The sequence below is a fragment of the Sturnira hondurensis genome, unplaced genomic scaffold (genome assembly GCF_014824575.4).
Source record: "Sturnira hondurensis isolate 20B ecotype Veracruz unplaced genomic scaffold, ASM1482457v3 Scaffold0006471, whole genome shotgun sequence".
Taxonomy (NCBI): Eukaryota; Metazoa; Chordata; class Mammalia; order Chiroptera; family Phyllostomidae; genus Sturnira; species Sturnira hondurensis.
The window spans coordinates 36,232-49,502 of NW_028079102.1; positions in this window are offsets into that span (position 1 = coordinate 36,232).

The following is a 13,271-nucleotide window of genomic DNA, read 5'->3' on the forward strand; positions in this document are numbered from 1 at the left end:
TGTGTAAATGTACCATAGTTTTCTGATCCAGTCATTGACCGATGGGCATTTAGGTTGCTTCCAACTCTTGGCTATTGTAAATTGTACTGCTATGAACATTGGGGTGCATAGGTTCTTTTGGATTGGTGTTTCAGGGTTCTTAGGATATACTCCTAGCAGTGGAATTGCTGGGTCAACAGTTTTAAGTTAGCTTTGAGAAGATCAAGGACCTAGAGAACGTGAGGATGTGGTACATAAAGAAACAGGAATGATTCAGTATAAATTTTCCAATTGACGCACTCTGGAGGAGGCCACAGTTTCAACCAAATTGGATACAGAAACTAATGCCACAAATCAAGCTATGGAAATAAACATTTATTAAGTAACTATTGAAACTATTATATTTGAGTTATTCCCAGTACTTCCTACAATATCAAAAATCACTGATGATGTGTCTCAGTGCTGTACACAGACATACATTTGCACATGTAACTGCTTGCATTGCTTTTCTTATACAAGTCTTCAGACTATACTTTACTTGAGCCCATGTTTTGACTCCAGCATCACTGTTTTATCACTGTTTTATCTGCAGCAGCAAGTAAGCTCCACATGTTCTCCAACTACCCAAATGAAATAACAAAATGAAATAACATGTGTCTAGCAATTATTTTTTCAAAAAAAGAAATATATATAAGTTGCTTAAATCATGTTTTCTATAAAACTTCATAAAGAAATCTTAAGGGAAAAGAAAATAATCTACCAAAGGTTCATGCCTAAAATAGTTTTTTGCTTTTTGGTTTTTGAATAATCATTTGAGCTAATAGAAGTTTGGGTATAACTGTAATTAGTCACTACCTTTATTAGAAGATGTATTTCCTAAAGAAATGTACCATGTGAACTGAAGTTACACTTACTCAGCAATCCAAAGTGCTTTATATAATTTTAAGTGCTTATATCATTCAGTTTTTTTCTGTGTATCTTCAGCAAATACCACATTATCAAAAGGCTGGATAAAAAGCGGAGGGCTGTCCTCCATGATTCTTACAAATGTGGCAGCCATAACTCTTCCTCTTCAGGAAAGCCAAATCAGAGTCCTTTGAATACATTATTGCAATTAAGATTTCTCTCACACGCATACCACCAATGTCTGAGATGTTCAAAGTGGAGTCATATCACAGGCATTTAACTCACTATACATAAATAGGATTAACTTTGCACACTGTGTATATGCTCAGAAAGACAATTCTATTCAAACTGGCCCTTGAAAATATCTCAAATATTTCACTTGATTGTTAGCTCAAGAATGGTCAATCCAATCCAAATGTGGATGAAATACTTCTAGATGGACTCATTGAGAAATAATACAATATACACATAATATAATATAATATAATATACACCTAAGTCTGATCCAAATCTGTAGAAAATACTTCTAGATGTACTCATTGAGAAATAATGTAATGTACACCTAAGTTAATAACAGGCTTTTTTCCATGGGTGATTTTGATCATATAAGGGTTTTGACATACACATGATAGAATGCCTCTAAACGCTACCAAAAATGCCACTCTACATTATTAGCTAAAATGTGTAAAACAGTTCAAGCCTTCAAAGCATGAAATTGATAGAGCTCTCATTTATGAAATGTTATTTAGCCACTAAGTGATACTATATTAATTATACAGAAATATGAAAGGGAGGTGAGGAGCACTGGTGGGGTGTGCTGGGAGGGAAGCAGAACACAAAAAACTGTACTTGAAAAACAACTAAATCAAAAAGACTTAAAATTTATATACAAAAATATGTAAAACTTGACATAAGGGCTTACACTATAGTAACTGAAAGGTACTGTATGGTGGTACCTATTTAAAAATACAGTCAACCCTGACTGGCATGACTCAGTAGACTGAGTGCTGGCCTGAAAAGCAGTGGTCACACCTTCGTACTCATCGGCTTCAGAGCTCATCAAACCTTGTACTTTTCCCCTTGAGATAAGAAATGTGTTTCAGCACTTGGCACTTGATTTTGACTCATTACACTTGCTGGAGCTTGTATGAGTCACAGGACTGCCTCATAGAAGAAAGTACTTATCACTCATTGCTTGCTTTGATCTCAGAGACTTCCAAACTTGTTAACAAGTCCCAGATGAATTATCAACAAGTACTGAGTTACCACTGTTTGTGAGTATACTCTTAAAAAAGTTACTCTGTGGTGGAAGTTACAGTTTGTTAGAGGTTGCTTGTAACATTTTTTAGTGTTGTTTTCCTAAATACTTAATGTACTTTTAAAACAAACATAAGAAATCTATATTTGACATCTCTTTTGTGAGCTTGCAACTGAAGACATTTATATTGTTTATTCTACATAGTCTATGTAAAGGATCCATATAACAAATCCTTTGTTTATTTTAGATTCTGGTACGACTTATTTCCTCAAAGAAACTTCCACACCTTCTTTTATTTAAACAAAAGAAAACAAACAAACAAACAAAAAAGACCCTGGCTTGTGTGGCTTGTTGGATTGAGACTAAAGATTGAATGAATATTCCTTTGATGCTGCCGAGGTATGTCATTTGTTCAATAGTCATGCTTTTGTCACTATATCAAGTGAGTTGAGATTTATAATAATGGAAGCCTGTAAAAGATGTGACTCAGACTTCAAGCATTTAAACCTGTGGTTCACAACCAAGGGCAACTTTTCTTTCTAGGGATGTTGGGCAATGTCTGGAGACATTTCTGATCATCACAGGGGGTGATTATCCAATAGTAAGGGAGTGTTACTAATGGGTGGAAGCCAAGAATGGTGCTTATCATCCTGCAATGTACATGGCAGGTGTTACAGCAAAGAATTACATGGCCCAAAATGTTAACTGTACCAAGATTGAGAAGCCCTAACAAACCAAAGTTGGAAGAATATTTTTGTGAAAAGGGAACTTTTTAGACATCTGCTGCACTTTTCTGTGGGGCAGTCAACATTTTGAGTCTTTCTAACTAAGTAATGAGGATGAAGTACTGAACCTCAGTGAAACGTTTATCAGTCAAAGAATTTTTCCCACTGTCTCTGTTATTTTTTTAAATGAAAACCATGCAACCTTGCTAGTAAGATGCCTTTTACCAAAGCCTTGACAGATCTGGATTTCCCATATTTCTGATGGATGCACAGGGGTATGCCCACAATCAGAAGTTATCTGGCTCACTGTGTCATTTCTCTGGGTAGAAAGAAATAAGCCTTGAAAAAAGCAAACCATAGTTCCATTAGTTAAGTAAAGTTACTTAACTTCTCAATGCCTGTTTCACCTTGTACTAAGATTGGCAGGGTAGGGGTGGTAGAAACTGCAACGTAACTCTTGGAGTTGTGAAGTTCATAAACACTAAGGAATTTAGCACAGTACCTACAGCACAGAAATAAACAACAGCAGCTATCATAATTATTATCTTTTTATCCTTTCTTCTAGAGCCAAAAATTTTTCATACCATTTCTCATGCTGTTGAACCTCATCATGTGTTCTTCCCAGATGGGTGTTCTAGAACATCTCCCATGAATGTGGCTTTTCTTTATGTTTGTTTCTCACCTTTACAAAGCTCTGGTGATCAAAATTATCTAGCCCCCTTGTTGATCTCCTGTTTGATGAAGGATTTTTTCAAAATCTACCACTTCTTCTGGAAGAGTACTTGGTGTTGGGAACTGGGCTTGACCATTGCCCTGAAAGCTTCTTCTGTTAAAACCTGTGTGTCAATCTTTCTTGATATGATGCCCAAATCATTATTAGTTGTTTTCCCTTTTTTACTAAGCTCTTCATATGTAAAGTTTCAAAAACATAGTTGAATAGTAAGATACAAACCAACTCACATTAACCCTTTATTTTTCCTCTCATTTAAACCATTGCCCTTTTCATATCATCTTCTCTACTTAACATTATTTATTATTACGAATCTAAGTATTGAGTTTCTTCAATAAGCAGTCTTTCAAATTCTTATCTGAGATTTCATAGTGTCCAAATATAAGAGAAAATTCACTTTATGAACAAAAAGTGACCTACAGCCTAAAGAAGAAGAACAAAGATGTTATGTTAAGGTGAAAGAAGGCTCTTGCATATAACTCAATTCAATATATAACAAACTATTGGAGATTTATTGCAAATATCCATAGGTCAAAATTTTTGTGTTAAATCATGTTTAAAACATATATCAATCTCCCCTCTACCTTAAAAGTATTAATTGTTTTTTTTTATTTCTTCCATCAGTTTGCTTAGCTTTTCAACAAGTGTGGGAAAACAAAGAAAACATTACATTAGATCATTTCAGAGTACCTAAGAATATTAGGAAAATAATAGAAAGTTCATAGGCTAAAGAACAATAAAAAGTTCTTTAAAAAGCAAATTTTCACATTTCAAAAATTTTATTATGTTTTTTTCTGTATGTATACATATAATCACATCATTCTTTTCCAGAAATGTTTCTTTTACTTTTTTGATTCAATCTTTATTGCATTTTTTTCATTACCATATAGTCCCCTTATACTGAGTCCCTCCAGCAATCACCAGCCTGTTGTCCATGTCTATGAGTCCTTTTTTCTTTTTGCTCAATCCCACCACCCCCTAACTTTCCCACCCCACTATGTGCCATTTGTTATCCAGCTACAAGTCTGTATCCATTTTCCTCGTTCACTTTATTCATTGGATTTCACCTATGAAGGAAATCATACAGCATTTATTTTTCTCTGCCTAGTTTATTTCAATTAGCATAACAGTCTCCAGGTCCATCCTTAGTGACAGGAGTCACAAAGAGTAAAATTTAGTTCCTTTTAATGGCTGAGTACTATTCCATTGTGTAAATGTCCCACAGTTGTTTTATCTGCTTGATTACTGATGGACACTGGGCTACTTTCCTATATTAGCAATTGTAAATAATGCTGTGGTGAACATAGTGGTGCTTATGCTCGTTTGAACTAGTGTTTTGCATTCCCAAGATAAAACCCCACAAATGGAACTGCTGGGTCAAAAGATCTGTTTTTAATCTTTTGAGGTTCATACTGCTTTCTACAGTGGCTACACCTGTCTGCATTCCCACCAGCAACACAAAAGGGATCCCTTTTCTCCACATCCATGCCAGCACTTGCTGTGTATTGATTCATTGATGGTGGACATTCTGACAGGTGAGAAATGGTATCTCACTTTGGTTTCAATTTGCATTTCCTTGATGATTAGTGACATTGAGCATGTTTTTTTTTATGTCTATGGGCCATCTGTGTGTACTTTTTGGAGAAGTGTCTATTTAGGTATTTTTCCCATCTGTTAATCGATTTGTTTGTATTTTTGGTGATCAATTTTGTAAATACTTTGTAAAATTTGGATATTAACCCCTTATCAGATGTATTGGCAAATATGTTCTCCCATTCTGTGGGTTGTCTCTTTTGTGGATATATTCCTTGGCTGTGAAAAAACTTCTTAGTTTTATGTCATCCCATTTGTTTCTTTTTACTTTTGTTCTCCTTGCCTGGAACAGATATATCCAATAAAAAATTGTTATGAGTAGTGTCCAAGATTTTGCACCACCTAAATTTTCTTATATGTTTTTTAGGGTTTCTATTCTGACATTTAACCCTGGAATCCATCTTGAATTTATGTTTGTGTGTTGTGTAAGAAGGTGGAATAGTTTCATTTTCCCCCACATATCTGTCCAATTTATCCAACATCATTTATTGAGTAAACTATCTTTAGCCCATTGAATATGCCTCCACATGTGTTGAATATTAATAGAGTATAAAAGTATGGGCTTATCTCTGGGCTCTATTCCAAGGTATTTTATTCTTTCTGAAGCAATTTTGAATGGAATTGTTTACTTAATTTCCCTTACTCTTAGTTCTTTATTGGCATATAAAATGCTACTGATTTCTGGATATTAATTTTGAATCCTGCTACTTAGCTGAGTTACTTTGTCAATTAAAATAGGTTCTTGCTGGAATCTTTAGGTTTTCTGTGTACAGTGTCATCTCATGTGCAAACAAAGACAGTTTTACTTCTTCCTTTCCAATTTTCATGCATTTTATGTCTTCTTGATTGATTGCTGTGACTTGGACTTCCAGTTCTATATTCATTAATGGAGATGAAAATGGGCATCCCTGTCTTTTTCCTGATCTTAAGGGGAATGCTTGTAGTTTTTGCCCATTGAGTATGATGCTGGCTGTGAGTTTGTCATACACGGCCTTTACTGTATGTAATGTTTAGGTATCCTCTCTCTAATCCCACTTTGTTGAGAGTTTTTTATTATAAATCAATGCTGGTTTTATCAAATGCTTTTTCCAGCATCTATTAATGTGATGATGCAGTTTTTAGCTTTTATTTTGTTTATGCAGTGAATCACATATGTTAGTTGCAAATACTGTACGAACTTTGCATTCCCAGACTAAATCTCACATGATCATGGTGTATGATTTTTTAAATCATTTCTGTACTAGGTTTGCTAGTATTTTGTTGCAAATTTTAGCATCTATGTGCATCAGGGATAATGGCCTGTATTTTTTTTCTTTGTAGTATCTTCATCTGGTTTTAGTATTATGATAATGCTGGCCTTGGAAAATGAGTTTGGGAGCCTTCTGTCCTTTTAAATTTTTTGAAATAATTTGAGAAGGGGACATGGTAGTTCTTCTGGGATGCCTGATAAAACTCAAGTGTGGAAGGCATCTCATCCAGGGGTTTTGTTTGTTGGGAATTTTTGTATTACTGCTTCGATCTCGCTTGGTGCAATCTCTCTGTTTAGATTCTGTGATTCTCCCTATTTAGTTTTGGAAAATGGTGTGTTTTAGGAATTCATCTATTTCACCCAGGTTTTCCAGTTTGTTGGCATATAGGTGTCCATAATATTTGCTTAAAATCCTTTGTATTTCTTTGGTGTCAGTTGTTGTTCCTCCTCTTGCACCTGTGCTTTTACTTATACGGGTCTTCTCCTTTTTTCCTTATGATTTTGGCTAAAGGTTTGCCTATCATTTGTATCCTTTCAAAGAAACAACTCTTGGATTCACTGATCTTCTGTATTGTTTATTTAGACTCTAAGAGTTGGCCACAGTGCATTACACTCTAATAGTTTTTGTAGGTGTAGGGTTAAGTTGTTTATTGTAATGTTTCTCTCTTTTTTAGGTAGGACTGTATGGCAATGAACTTCCCTCTCAGGACTGCCTGTGAGTTAATTTTCACTTATTTCTCAATATTTTTTATTTCTTCCTTGATCTCATTGTTTATCCATTAATTACTTAATCACATGTTATTCAGTCTACATGTACATGAAAATTTTTGAGGTTTTTTTGAGATTGGTTTCTAGTTTCAATCCATTGTGATCTGAACACACGCTTTATATAATTTCAATTTTCTGAATTTTGTTGAGGCTTGTTTTGTTTTCTGCCTTGTGGTGTATCTCTGAAAATGTTCTATGTGTATCTGAAAAGAATGTATTTTGTTTCTTTGGTGTGAAAGTTCTACATATTCAATTAAATGCATTTGGTCTAGTGTTGTTCATTGCCACAATATCCTTGGTGACTTTTTGCTTGAAATATCTACACATTATTGACAGTAGGTGTCAAAATCTCCTATGACGACTGTGTTGCTGTCAATATTTTTATTGAAGACTTCAAAGATTTTTATTATATATTTAGGTGCTCATCTGTTGGGTGCATATATATATATTTAAAGGGGTTATATCATCCTGTGGATCACTGTCTTTCACATTATGAAATCACCTTCTTTGTCCCTTTTTATGGCTTGGGTTCTGAAGTTTATTTTGTCAGATATAAGAATTGCTACCCCAGTTATTTTGTGTGTGTCCATTTGCTTTGAATAATTTTTCCCGCCCTTTACTCTCAGATTGTGTAGGTCTTTTGTTCTGAGATGGGTCTCTTGTTAGCAGCATATGTGTGGGTCATGATTTCTTCTACATTCAGCTATTCTATGTCTTTTGACTGGTGCATTTAATTCATTTATGTTTCAGGTTATTATCAATGGGTCCTTATTTATTGACATTTTTATGGTACCTGTGTTCCGCCCCCCTTACTGCTGTGTTTCTTCTCCTTTTTGTAGCAGTACCTCTAGCATCTCTTGCAGAGCTGGTTTGGTGGAGGTGTGTTCTTTTAGGTTTCTTGTGTCTGGGAAGTTCATTATTTCACCTTCCCTTTAAATTGACAGCCTTGCTCTGTAGAGTGATCTGGGTTACAGGACTTTGCACTTCATTATTTGGAATATTTCTTGCCATTCCCTTCTGGCTTGGGGTATTTTCATTGAGAAGTCAGCTGCTAGCCTTATCGGAGCTCTCTTGTATGTTACTATCTGTTTCCCACTTGCTGCTCTTAAGATTCTTTCTTTGTCTTTAAAATTGGCTATTTTAATCATTGTGTGTCTTAGAGTGGATCTCTTTTGGGTACTCTTGATTGGGGCACTCTGTGCTTCCTGAACTTGCATGACATTTTTTCTCACCAAGTTAGGGAAGTTTTCCACCATTATCTTTTCAAACAGAGTTGCTATCCTTTGCTCCTTTTCTTCTCCTTCTGATATTTCTATGATGCAAATGTTGCATTTCATGCTATTTTTGACACTCTTTTAAACTGCCCTCATTCTTTTGAGTTTGTTTGCATTTTGTTGCTCTGACTGGATATTACTTTCTACCTTGTCTTCCAGCTGGCAGATTTTGTCCCTCTGCTTCAAGTAGCTTGCTTTTAAATCTCTCTAGTGTATTTTCATTCCAGATATTGAATTTATCATTTATTCCTGCTTCTTCTTCATAGTCCTTTCTCCATGCTGCAGTAGTTCCCTCCAGCTTCCTTACAGCTCCATGAAGTTCCCTGTAGTTCTCACTTAGTTCCTTGAGCTTCCTTAAAAACATTATTTTGAATTCTATCCCTGCTAGATTTCTTGCCTCAATGTCATCTAGCTTTTTTTTCTTAGTATTCCTCTTTTCCTTTAAATTCAGGCTTATTTCTTTATCTCCCGATTTTAAATGACTCTTCTGGATTATTTCTGCATCTCAGGTTGCTCTGCTTTACCTGCCTGTCTTTGCAGATTGGCCCTCTGTGGTAGAAGATCTGTGGGACTCAGATCTGTGGTGCAATTTCTCTGACCTCTCTGATCTGTATGCTCTAGGGTTGTCCTTTATTCTCTTTACCTGGGCTCTCTTGGTGTATTTGGGCTTTGACTATTGATGGCTTTTTCATCAGTAAGCCATCGATTGTGTTGTGTTATCCCCTGAGGATGATGACTTAGAGTGAAAACCCCTGCTGTCTCTTGTATGCTGTTGTACAGGTAATGGATAAAACCAAATCCACACCAGCAAACATTCCCCTTACCAAATCAGCAACATCAACAGCAGTTCAGCAAAGTTTAATAAATGTGGAAAGAGAGTGAGAATAGTATAATACAGAAAAAAGGAACTCTGAGAGTTAAGGGGAGAAAAATTATTTTAAGGGGGGAGTAGAAACAAGGTAAAAACAAGAAGAAAATAAAAATAAAATGTGAGTGAAGGAAGAAAGGGCAATGGCAGAATGGAGTGTGAAAATGCAAGAGTATAATATGAGGTTTGAAATTAAATTTAAAAAGCAGTGTACCAAAGGGGAGAAAATTGGAGAAAAATCACAACAGGCTCAATAACATGACAGCTAAGTAAAAATTAATGAAAATGGACAAAGAATAGAATATTATACAAAAGAGAAGAGAGAAAGTGAGATGTCTACAGTAAGAAAAAATGATGTTGACAGGAGAAATAATGAAAGTAAGAAATAGAATCCAGGCTAAGAAGGGAAAAAATAAAATGTCAAATCTAATAATCAAGGGCAGGAGTAAAACAAAATAGAGTAAGACGGGAGAGAGTTACATGTGAGATGCAAAATTTTAACAAGTGAACAAATAGGAATACAGTTGAAGAAGAACAGAAACAACTGTGATATCCCTCCCAAAGAGGCCACAGTTAATAAAGATGGAAAGAAAATAAGAATATTATCAGAAGGAGAAAAACGATGAGAGTTGACTAAATGAAGGAAGAATCACTGAAAAAATAGAAGCAGGGGAAATAGTAAAAGAATAAGAACAAAATGGAGCATGGGGAAAAATACAATTTACAACAAGAATAAGATATGGCAGGTAGAAGGCAAAATGGAGTGAAAAAGAGTACAATATGAGCTTTGAAATAAAAATAAAATAAATAAAAATAGCATACAAATCTAAATTAAAATAACAAGAAATAAAAGACACAATAGTGAATTAGTTGGAATACAATTCATGCCAAAGAATTCTCAAAATGTTGTGAAAAATATATAAATAACTCAAATTCTGAAGAGGAATGAGCTGAAATTCTTCTCAGCAGCATTTGGTGTTCACCTTCTCCTTCTCCTTCTGAAACTGCCTCTGGTTTGTACCAGGTCAAGGTCCCAGGTGGGCCATCCAACTTTGGCCAGCTCCATCTAAGTTAGCTTCACCTGGCTCTACAGGGGACTTCTACTGAGATTAGGAAGGTGGGAGGCCTGAGCCTTTTCTGGGAGGTGCTGTTCAGTCTCCTGGGAAAATTGTGTGTGTGTGTGTGTGTGTGTGTGTGTGTGTGTGTGTGCCCACACTACCGATTCACCAACTGTCATGTTCTGTTACAGCTGACTTCAAATCACATACAGTTCCTGAAGAATTAGCTATTTGTTTCAATGGACAGGCCAGTCTATGTTGTGAGAGGGTCCACTCTCTCCTTCTTGGTGCAGATGGAAGCTCTGTGTGTGAACTCAGCCTAGTTGGGGCCCTGATTTGCCATTGCCGCAGCAGTTTCTCACCTCCCTGCCTTGCTGGCCTCACTAGAATAGGGCCCTAGGAACCCATGCATTTCATCTCCCTGAGAGAAGTTCAAAATGGGCCCTTCTGGAATTTCTCTTTCTGTCTTCTTCTCGGATATGCACCCTGTTGGGTGTTCTTGACCCTCCCCTGTTTGTTATCCTGCAGGTCATGGGGGCTGGGTGCAACCACCCCTTCCCCAAGGTTTGATATCTCCTGGGGAAGGTATGTCTGTCTGGCTAGAAATAATCTCAAGTGCTCAATTCCCCACTATCCATTTCCCAGCCCCCACTTTCCAGCAGACAAGAGTCCCTAACTTCCTGCCAGTGGTGCTAAGCTGGGTCCAAGAAATCCTCTGGCTGGGCACCTTTCTGATCTCCATGCTCCACTGCACCAAGTGGGAGCAAACTGCACCCTCAAAATTCCCCCCCACACACACACTGGCAGGGCAGCTGCATGCAGGATGCCTGCCCAGTATGCCTCAGCTCCCTTTTGAAAAAGTCTCCCTGGACACTCCCACTGCAGTGCTGAGTCACTGTCCAGCTTTCCCCACACACCACCTCTCTAAAAAGCCAAAAGTCTTTCCCAGTCACAGCCTGTCCCCACATAACCCAGGTGCAGATATAGTACCTTTCTCCCTCTGGCACTCTCCTGGCTGACATTTGTCACGTGGGTCTGGGGTTCCCTGCCCTGGGAGGCGAGGAAGCCACAGAGTGGCCATTTATGACCAGGCTCTTCACAGCTGTGGGCTCCACACATAGGTCATTTAGACACAAGGTACTTTCCTATCAACCTGTAAAACCTCCTTAGCACTTTTGTGAAGTGTCTTCTGTACACCTTGGCTGCCAAACTTCACATCAGCTATTATTCTGTTGAATGCTCAGCTTATTTTTCAGATCAGCTCTTCATCCAAGTTGGGGACAAAGAGCAAGTGGACTCAGGTTCCATCTACTTGACCAGAATCTCTAGTCCTTAAATTTAGTATTTTTAAAGCATATTTCATCAAGTTTACTGAGTATTTTAAAATTGGATTTATAAAGGTGGCATTGGTTGGAAAACCACAGAGGTTCAAAATGATTTGTACTTCTTAATTTCAAAAAGTTGACATTGCTTTACAGACTTCTCGCATTATTTGATCTTCAGCTAAGGACTTAACCCTTGTGAGCTTTATGTTCTTTGCATAAAATTAAAATGTCAATCCCAACTGACAAATCTGAAAGAGTGTTAAGAATAAATGCCAATGAGATTGTACATGAGAATGTAATTTTTATTGTTTTAAAGATTTAATTTATTTTTAGAGAATGGAGATTGTTCGGACAGAGAAGGAGACAGAAACATCAATGTGTGGTTGCCTTTTTCGGAGCCCACACTGAGGATTTGGCCCACAACCCAGCCATGTGCCATTGAGTGAGAAATTGGACCAACAACCCTTTGGTTGGCAGGTGGGCAACTAACACACTGAGCCACACCAGCCAGGGCAAGAATGTGTTTTTCAAACTGTAAAGTACTATGGGAATGCAAGATGTTAGTATTACTAAACTGATCACCTTTCTGTCACCACTTGCTACTGTATTTATTGATAACAGGGTTTTTAAATATTACATTACTGGCTTTTAGCCACATTTTAAACATGATTGATGGTTAACTTTCATTTTTTAATAGTCACTTATTTCATTTTCTGATCTTTCTGTTGATGATCATGTGAAATGATTAGTGAATTCTGTGTGAATTTTAGAACAAATTCTAATCTATTGCCTTTATATCCATTTCATTGTGGATGAATCACAATTACTTTTTTCAAGTACGTGAAGTGCATAAGAACTAAGAAAAGCCTACTGTGCCTATCTTGGAGAGTTTATATTATTTTTTACCTGTCCTCTCATTGTGGAGAAATATATCTGGACATCTGATTTATCTGTTACATATCATGAATTACTGTGAGCTTTCTTTAATGAATACATTTATGTGTTGGTCTTAAAATATCAGTCTTAAAATTAAATTGCATGCATCACAGTGATTCTTATACCCTGGTATCCTCACAGTGACTGATTGTTCAAAATGTTTTCAAATGATAAGGCCCATTTGTAATTAGTATGCAAATTTCTATGTAGAGAAGAACTGATGTGGTTGATGAAGCAAAAATGAAGAATATGACATTATAAGTTTGACCAAAACTAGGTTACATATTGCTCATGCCACACATAACATTCATGAAAATACAAGTTTAAACTAAAATAGGAATTTGAGGCTTGTTCTCTTCATTGTGTTTCTCCTTAAAAAATACAATATCAAGCATGTAATTTCCCTTTGTAATAATATCCCTTTGATCTCTCAGCTCTGAAAGAATGAATATCATTCTAAAGTGACATGGTAGGAATATTGACAGTGATACTTTAAGCTCAGAACTTAAATGTTAAGAAAAGTAGAAGCAGATTGGATTGTCTACATCATAGCAGTTGAACATATAAAAAATTATACTTCTTTACAAATAATCGTAGCATCA